Here is a 10,177-nt window from a genome sequence, read left to right on the forward strand (position 1 = left end):
AGTAAATTTTATTTCTATGTATTCCATCTGGTGAGGTCCATGTGTATAGTCGTCTCTTGTGCTGTCTAAAGAAAGTATTTGAAATGAACAAATCATTGATTTTGCAGAAGTCTATCATGTGATCTCCAGCATTATATCTATCACCAAGGCCATATTTTCCAACTGCTGATCCTTCCTCTTTGCTGTCAACCTTTGCATTCCCATCACCAGCAATGATCAATACATCTTGATTGTATGTTTGATCAATTTCAGATTTAAGAAATTTTTAGAATTCTTCTAGTTCAACCTCACTGGCTTTAATGATTGGTGTGTATATATTTGAGGAATTTATACTGCTATAACTCTGAAAAAGTAAACCTGGTAGCATAGTGGATTACAAACTGAGCTGCTAACTGCAAGGTCAGTAGTTCAAATCTAACAGTCTGCAGGAGAAAGATGTGGTTTTCTCCTCCAATAAAGCTTTACAACCTCCAAAACCCTATACAGGGTCACTGTGAGTCAAACACAACCACCAACACCATGATGTCTAATAAGTTCCCTTATTGTGTTGTGGTTAGGCACTGGGCTATTAATCACAAATTAGCAGTTCAAGCCCACCAGCTGCCCTGAGAGAGAAAGATGAGGCTGTCTGCTCACATAAAGATTTAATGTCTCTGAAACCATATAAAGTGTTGCTATGAGTTGGAATTGACTCTGGACCAGTAACCATGAGGTTGGCAGGTCAAACCCTATACAGGGTCACTAGACACTTGACAACAACATATAGAGTATCTTGCCCCAGAGGATTTCAGGTATGTTTTAGTCAATCCTTTAAAAAACAAAAAACAAAAAAACATACCGTTATTTATTGTGAATTGAGTGAAGGTTTACCAAATAAGCCATCGATTGTATATTCAACAAGTTATATACTTTGTTGCATCCCAATTGAAATTCCTTCCAGAAGGTTTCTTAGCAGACAAATCTTTATAGAAGCAGATCACATGTGGTCTGAATATAATGAATCCTTTAAAATGCTATTTTTTATGATGATTTTTTAATATATTTTTTAAATTTTGTATGCTTACCACTTCAGGAAACATGCTGAAAAGTGATGTCCCCTAAAAATCCTACCTTTTAAACATAGCAACGTGTTGGTTAATTATTATATTGCTTGTAAGAATCTAACTGCTCTTTTTGCTCAGCCATTATCATGGACTTCACTAGTCTTTATATATGACTTCTTTCCTTTATACACTGGAAAAATATATGGGATGTGTGTGTTTATTTGCTTTGACATTGCTTGAAAGGCAACCATGAGAGTCACCTTTGGAAGAAGCATGATTCCCAGAAAATGCTTGATCTGAAGTCTACGATGATAGTTTCCCTGCATGTTCTGTAAAGTAATTTTTAACAAGTGACAGTTTATGGCATTTGGTTGGTGATATTTATCACTTGCGCAAGAAGCTACTTGAAAGAACACAACTTCAAAGCTGTGTTATCTTAAAAGTGATAAACCAGGTTGAACTTTTAACAAAGGTTCCCATATGGTTTTTCTTTATAGAAATGTTTTTGTTCCTTTTATTAACCATGATGATAGTTTTGATCCCCAAAAGGCATTTCCCCTGGGCTTATAGTAAAGGATTTTTGTAAACAAGTTCCAGTATTCTTACGAGTTATTGGTTCTGTCTATTTTAATTTAAAGCAAGTTCCTAACTAAAATACACACATATTGCTTCCCAAAGTCAGAATGTTCCTTAGAACCCAGGTTGGCCAGACTGTGTCTCTCATACTTTCGACATATGATCAGAAAAAAACAGTACCTGCATATGGACATCATGTTTGGTAACGTGGAGGGTCAGAGAAGTAAAAGATCTCCAACTAGATAGATTGGTACAATGGGTACAGCGATGGGCTCAAATGTAGCAATGATTGTAAGGTTGGTGCAGGACCAGGCAGTGTTTTGTTCTGTTGTGCATAGGGTAGATATGAATGTGTATTGACTCAATGGCACATAACAGCAATAATGGATTTTTTAAATCTAATATTTAACTATTTCTTATGTTCTCAGAAAGATAGTAAAGTTATTCCTATTGTGATAGTTATTATTTTTTGGCTATCATACAGTTAACTCTCTTATAATTTCCTATGTTGTTCTTAGGTTCCATCTAGTCAGTACTAACTCATATCAACCTTATCACAATGTAACAAAACACTGCTGTCCAGTTCTGGGGTAACTCACAACTGTTACCACACTTGAGCCCATTGATGCTGCCACTTGGCCAATCCATATCACTGGGGGTCTTCTTCTTTTTCCCTGACCCTCTACCTTACCAAACATGATATCCTTCTCCAGTGACTGGTCCCTTCTGACAATATATACGAAGTATGAGAGACAAAGTCTGGCCATTCTGGCTTCTAAGGACTACTCTGGCTGTACTTCATCCAACATAGACCTGTTGGTTCTTTTGGCAGTACATGATACTTTCAATATTCTCCTCCAACACCATAACTCAAATGCATAATTTGCTATGTAGAGCACACATAATGGACTAGATGCTCCCTTACAGAAGAGTTTTAAATACTTGTTCAGGAAATAGATATCTCCTCTTTAAACATTCCAGTGCTGTCATATGCCTACTTGTTTATGTTTGGATGAATAAAACCACTGACTTCATTATGTTTTTATGATTAAATAATTTACTTCATATTCAGCAGGATAGATTATCTATTTTTCCCAAGTCTAGTGATATCAAATCAAATAAGAACATTAAAAATAAAGACAGAATGCCTCAATATGCCAAATTAGAACCTATAATCCCCAAGTAATTCTGGTAGGCAACGTGTTTAAAAGCCACATATTGAGTTTGTAAATAAGTTTGCTTTTTAAAATAAGTCACTCAGCAAACATTTTAATCTCTTACTATATTCAAAAAGCTTTGATAGAGTGAAGAGTAAAAACAGAAAAAAAAAAAAAAAGATTTGTTGTATAACCAGAGAAAACCATTTGCTGTTGAGCTGATCCAATTCATTAAGATCCCATGTGTGTGGTGGAGTTCAACCATGTTCTATAGACTCTTCCTGTTGACCTGAAGATGAAAGAGGGAAGAGGAAGGGCTGGTTGGTCCAAAGTATGGTGAGACTTGGGGACACCTGAGTCTATGGACAAGGACATAGCCACAGAAGGCTGAGCTGAGAGTAAAGCATCCATCTGATATGAAGTGAGAGGAGATGTACAAGAACACCCAAACTTGCAGAAAATACCCATTTAACCTAGCCTCGATGGGTTGATAATCAGACTCAACTAGAGGAAGATCACAAATAAATAAATAAATTAATACATTTTTTTTTAAATAAAGGAAATGAGGGTAAATTGCTACAATTTGTTGAACTTGACCTATACTCAGGGAAGTAGTCACTCTAAATACCAATAGAGATGGAGGGAGTCTTCACATCAAGTATCAATGCTGTTTTCTCTGTGCACAGGGGAGACAGGGACAGGCAACTTAGACATTGGCTATCTAAAATGAGGGGGTTATAAAGACACAAAGTGACTGGCTTACAAGGTTTCAAGAGGGAGTTTAGTTTAAGAGTGTGTGAAGGAAGAGAGTCCCCATTGAATAGTTTTCCTCTTGTCTAGATGGATCTGGTAAAAAGAGATGGGGATAAGATTCTTATGATTCAATAGTGAATAGTTGTTATCATGACTGTCACTATTTGTAAAGGTAGAAGTTTTGTAACAAAAATGGGGGAGCAGTTGATCTTACAGTCCTAGGACCATCAAGAAAGAAGAGCACAAACGAAATGTGAGACATTATCCAGAGAAACAGCAAAACCAGAGATGGAGGCAGGGATGGGGGCATGGAGAGAGGGAGCAGATGAAGACTCTAGATTCATGGAAAGTGAGGAACTGAGCTGGCAGCCACGAGTCAGGCTTGCAGAATGTGCCATTTGTTGGTGTAAATTATTATGTATGTTTGAGTGTTCAAAAAAGAAAGAAAGAAAGAAAAGAGCTAAAGTGAATAGAGAGAAATATTGTTAACTGATGGTACTAGAGGTGATTATAATCATTGCAATGAAACAAGGTATATGATTTGTTGGATGTAAAACTAATGATCTGTCTTGTAAACTTTCTCTTGACTCACAAGAAAAACTAAAAAAATTTTTTTCCCCATGTGTGTCAGAGTAGACCTGTGCTCCATAGAGTATCCAATGGTTATTTTTTCAGAAATAGATCACCAGACCTATTTTCTGCAATACCTCTCAATGAATTCAAACTGCCAACCTTTGGCAGCTGAGCACTTAACCTTTTGCCAGGAACTCCAGATTTATTTTGTAACAACATAAAAATAAACAATGAAATATAGCAGTAGAATGTAAATAAAAAGAAATTTTTAGGGGGAAGAACATTCTTTCAGCTTATGTGTCAACAAATGTCTTCACAGAGGATTTGGCATATAGGAGTAGTCTTCGTTGAGAGGATGACGTTTCAGTTGGTAAGCAACCTAATGATCAGTGCCTCCAGACACAGGAAATGTAAGAGGCCCCAAAGTAAGAATCACTGTGGACATGGCTAAGACATAAAATCTATGTATGCAGAGAAGTAAAGGAGAAGGATAGAGAAGGACAGGCTATAAAAAAGCCTGTATGTCAGTCTGAGGAAGATTTTTATCTTTTATTGTGAAACTATAGAAACACTCTTTGAGATTCTCTTTTTCAATATTTTTGCTCCAATGGTATTTCTACTTTTTATATATAACTATAATATATTGGTCCTCTGTTGCCTGTGCTCCAAAAAATGCTTACATATTTTAATCATTGTTTCCTTTGATTATCCTTTTATCTTCAACTATTTCACATACATATTTTGCCAAGGCATTTATTTATTATCAAATAATTTATTGTACTAATTTTATTATTTAGATATCTAGTGACCTGTTCCTGTAAAGATTATAGCATAGGGAACCCTATGCGGTGGTTGTACTCTGTCCTGTTGGGTCATAATGAGTTGGAATAAATGCGACAACACATAAAAACAAGCATTAATAGAGATGAACGTATCTATTTGAACAGTAGACTGTGACAGAGATGACCACAGTGTGGATGGCTTCTGTCTCCTTCTACCCAAGTGTCTCAAGTGACACTTTTAACCTGGCCCATGAAGTACTCTCATGTGATATCCTTATTTTTCTTTCCTTCAAATCCCCGTTGGGTGACCATATTCCAGAAGATGATGATGTTTCTGTTTTTCTGAGATCTTGAAGAACTTCATGAACTATAGCTTCTTCTTCACCTCCTCCCCACCCCAAGGAAAAATTTAATTTATAAGTGACTTAATAACTTAAATACATAAGCTGAAGGGACTGAGATTTCATTTTGAGCTATAATATACAAAAATTAGTCTTATGATCCACTACTCCTCTATTAGTTGGTCAGACTATGGTGGCTTGTGTGTTTCTGTTATTCTAGAAGGCTCTTTTGGTATTTCATATACTGAAATAGTCACCCATGGTAGACACATTTTGAATGAGCTTCCAGACTAAGAGAAACTGGTAAAAAGGGCCTGGTGATTTAGTTGTAAAATAAATTGACCAGTGAAAACGTAACAAATAGCAGTGGGATATTGTTTGATTTATTGCCAGAAAATGAGTCCCTCTGGTTGGGAGACACTCAAAATATGGCTGAGGAAGTATTGTTTACTTATAGTAGAGAAGGCCTTAATAACAAGGGGAGAGCAAAGTTTTCAAGACCTAAGTTTTCTAATGTGGCAGGCCCAAAATGAGAGGAGACATCTATTAATAGTCAGAATGTGGAATGTACAAAGCATCCTCTAAGCAAATTGGAAGTTGTTGAAATATAATGGAATAAACAAAGATTGATAATCCCAGGCTTGTTGTAAAGTACCGTTGAATCAGTTCCAACTCATAGAGACCCTGTATAGAGTTTCCAAGGAGAGGCTTGTGGGTTTGAACTGCAGACCTTGCAGTTACCAATCCAGTGCTTTTCCTACTGCACTACATCAGGACTCTAGATCATAGGCCTTAGTGGTTAAAATGGACTGGTATTGGCAATTTTGTACTGTATAATTATCTGGCTTACTACACCAGAAATGACAAATTGAAGGTGATTGGTGTCGTATTCATCAATAAAAAGAATGTTTCAAGATCTGTCCTAACGTACAATACTATCAGTCGTCGGATAACAGCCATAAACCTACAAGATAGAACAGTTAATATGACTATTATTCAAATTTATGCTTCTACCACTAATGCCAAAGATCATGAAACTGACAATTTTTACCTATTTATATAGTCTGAAATTGATTTAACATGCAATCTAGATGTATGATAATTACCAGTAATTGGAATGCAGATGTTGGAAATGAAGAAGGGTCCCAGTTAGAAAATATGACCTTGGTGATAGAAATGACACTGGTGATCTAATGATAGAATTTTGCAAGGCAAACAATTTATTCATTGCAAGTTTCCTTTTTGAACATCTATAAATGTGGGCTTCGCCAGATGGAACACACAGGAATTAAATCAATTACATCTGTGGAAAGATATGAAATAGAACAAGTTTCAAGGCCATCTATGGAACAGACATCAATTGTTCCTTTGTAAGTTCAAGTTGAAGATTAATAACATTCATACACATGCACAGGAGCCATAGTATGATAATAAGTATATCTCACCTGAATTTAGAAACCATCTCAAGAGTTGGTTTGATACATTGAACACTAATGACGGAGGCCAGATGGGCTGTGATGTGACATCAAGGATATCATACAAAGAGAAAACAATAGATCTTTTTTTAAAAAAAGGAAAAGATTAAAATGGTTTTGAGAAAAAAATCTGGAAGAAATGATGAAGTGAAAGAGTTGAACAAAATATTTCAAAGGTGGAACAAGAAGACTATGTAAAGTATTAGAATGAAATGTGGAATGAAATGTGCAAATACTCTAGAAGTTTGAAACCAACAGGGAAGAATATACTTGGCATTTCTCAAATTGAAGGACTGAGGAAAAAATACAAGCTTTCAACTATAATACTGAAAGACTCAATAGGCAAAACATTGAATGATTTGGACAGTGTCAAAAGAAGATGGAAGGAATACACAGTCCTTATACAGAAAATAATTTGTCAAAGTTCAACCAATGCTACTGAATAAAAGAGTCCAAGCTACCCTGACGGTATTGGTGAAAAACAAGGTTCCAGAAATTGACAGAATGGCAACTGAGGCATTTCAGCAAATGGATGCAATGCTGGAAGTGCTTGTTAGTCTATGTCAAGAAATTTAGAAGACAGCTACCTTGCCAACTGGCTGGAAAATTATACACTAAATATATACTCATTCAAAGAAAGAGGATCCAACAGAATGTAGAAATTGTCAATAAAAACATCATTTATATCACATACAACTAAAATTTTGCTGGAGATAATTAAAAAAAAATTTGCAGCAGTAAAAATGTTAACTTTTGTGTTAATTAACTGCAATTAATTCAAGCCAGACTCAGAAAAGGATGTAAACCATGGAATATAATTGCTGATATCATATTATCTTGGCTGAAAGTAGAGAATACCACAGTGTGTTTACTTGTGTTTTATAGACTATGAAAAGACTTGACTGTGTGAATCATGATAAATTATGGACAAATTTGTGAAGAATAAAAATTACAGAGCAATTAAATATGCCCCTATGGAACCTGTTACAGAGGCAGTTGCTGTCCCTTCTCTCTATGCAAGCATACACACAAATTCACGTAAAACAACTTCAGAAAGTGGATTGAAAAATTCCATTATCTTTAAATTACACTTTCTACAAATTTTTGGAGCCCTGCTCTCTCTCACACACACGGTAGTGTTTACATATGAAATTCTGATATGGCATTGTAGGATCAACACTGGACTTTGATCCATAAGATTGGCTCTTCATACCCACCAGTTATTCCTTGTAAACTCTATACAGCTATGACTTGGAATCAGCTCCAAAGCACTTAACAAAAACAGTATATACATACATACGTTGTTGTTGTTAAGTGCCGTCAAGTCAATTCCAATCCATAGCAACCCTGTATAGGCTTTCCAAGGAACAGCTGGTGAGATTGAACCACCGACCTTGCAGTTCAAATGACTTTGCAGGCTGATGCATTAGCCCACAGAGCCACACCAGGACTCCATATATACATATATGCATATACTTGGTCAAGTAGTGGATCGGTGAAAAAGAGGAAGACCCCCAATGAGTTGGATTAGTATAGGGAGGCAGCAGTGGGCTGAAACATAATTGTAAGGATGGTACAGGTCTGGACAGTGTTTCTTTCTGTTGTGCATAGGGTTGCTATGAGTCAGACTCAACTCAACAGCACCTAACAACAGCAACAACAATATATGCATATCCACCACTCCTTTCTTGGTATGTTGTGCTGTGGTGGCCTGTGTATTGAAGTTCTAAGTTTTGTCACTGGTATTTAAATACCAGCAGGATCACCCATACTTAACAGATTTCAGTGGTGCTTCCAGACTAAGATGAGGAAAAATTGAGGCAGACTATTACTGAATGGTTGGCCACCGGAAGCCTCATATGAACAGCAGCAGAACATTGTCTGATATAGTGTCAGGAAATGAGCCCCTCATATTGGAAGGAACTCAAAATTTGACTGGAGAAGACCTGCTTCCTCAAAGTAGAGTTGACCTTAATGGCATGGATGGAACAAAGCTTTAAGAACCTTTATTTGCTGATTGGGCTAAACTGAAAATGAAGAGAAACAGTTGTAAACACACATTGATAATTGAAACATGGAATTATGAAGTATGAGTCTAGGAAAATTGGAAGTCATCAAGAATGAAATGGAGCATATAATATGAAATATCTTTGGCATCACTGAACTGAAATGGACTGGTATTAGCCATTTGAATTAGACAAACTGAAAAGGAATGGCATCGCATTGATTGCAAAAAAGAGCATTTCAAGATTTATCTTGATGTATAGTTCTGTTTGTGAGAGGATAATATCCAAATGCCTATAAGGAAGACAAGTTAATACCACTTTTATCCAAATTTACACACCAAATAATAAAATCAATAATGATGAAACTGAAGAATGTTGGCATGGTGCTGAAAGTTTGGCACTGGATGTGTAACCACAAGGTTGTTTGTTGTTGTTAAGTGCCACTGAGTCAGTTCTGACTCATAGTGACCCTGTATAGGGTTTCCAGGGTGAGTTTGAACTGCCAACCTTGTGGTTCAAACATCCCTGCAGTCCAGTGCTTTATCCGAGAGTGCCACACCATAACTACACATCACATATGTATGCATACACATGTTGTTGTTGTGAAGTGCTGTCCAGTCGGTTCCACCTCATAGCAACCCTGTATAGAGTTTCCAAGGAGTGACTAGTAGGTTTGAACCACATATAGATTAAATCCTTTAAGTCACTTAGGATTCAATAGGAGAACCAAGTCTGGGAATCTATGTTACCAATTGCTGAGTTTTGAGCAGTTCCATTCTTTCACTTTGGCTAATTTCTTGCATAAAAATAGAATACTGAAAAGTTTTATTTTCAAAGCACAAAATCCCGTGTGTCATATTGGGTTCAAAATTTCTTTTTGAACCATAACTCAGTGCAAATTTGTTGTTGTTGGTTTTTTTTCTGATGGGAATCAAAGAAGTGGTAAATTTGTAATCTCAAGATAAAGCATAAGAAACAGTGGCTCTGATTAGCAAACCACATGTGATTTGTAGCAACAGGTTACCTCGGGGAATCATAGACTGGTATAGAATCAAAGCAACACATGTGTAAAGAAATTCTAAGAGGTCTTCTAGGTTGTGGAACTATGCAATGATTATGAGGCACTGAAACTTATTGTGTGAAATGGGAGTGTAAAGAATACTCCGATGTTGAGGATGTTTTCAAGGGAAAACAAAAGTTTCAGGAAATATTTTTAACTTGGTATCAATGAAGTTTTTTTTTAGCACCAAGCTCTCAGGATATAGAATGATTTTCTTCCTGTGGTAGTGATAATTTTGTCAGTGTTCAGAATAGAGGTGATTCAAATGGCCGCTGGGTTACTAGACACAGTGACATTTCCCCTTCATTGATATAGACAGTGCCTTTCTAGCTGGAGGCTCTGCAATAGTCTGGTACTGTTTGTCTTTTAATTCTGTAACCTACTGATGATATAAGGAGCTCTGGTAGCGTA

General features: G+C 36.4%; 1 pseudogene; it reads right to left on the minus strand.

Moving 5' to 3' along the window:
* LOC102832100 overlaps positions 1–10,177 on the minus strand; it is a 78,212-nt pseudogene that overhangs the window by 65,702 nt on the left and 2,333 nt on the right.

The sequence above is a fragment of the Chrysochloris asiatica genome, unplaced genomic scaffold (assembly GCF_000296735.1).
Source record: "Chrysochloris asiatica unplaced genomic scaffold, ChrAsi1.0 scaffold00388, whole genome shotgun sequence".
Taxonomy (NCBI): domain Eukaryota; kingdom Metazoa; phylum Chordata; class Mammalia; order Afrosoricida; family Chrysochloridae; genus Chrysochloris; species Chrysochloris asiatica.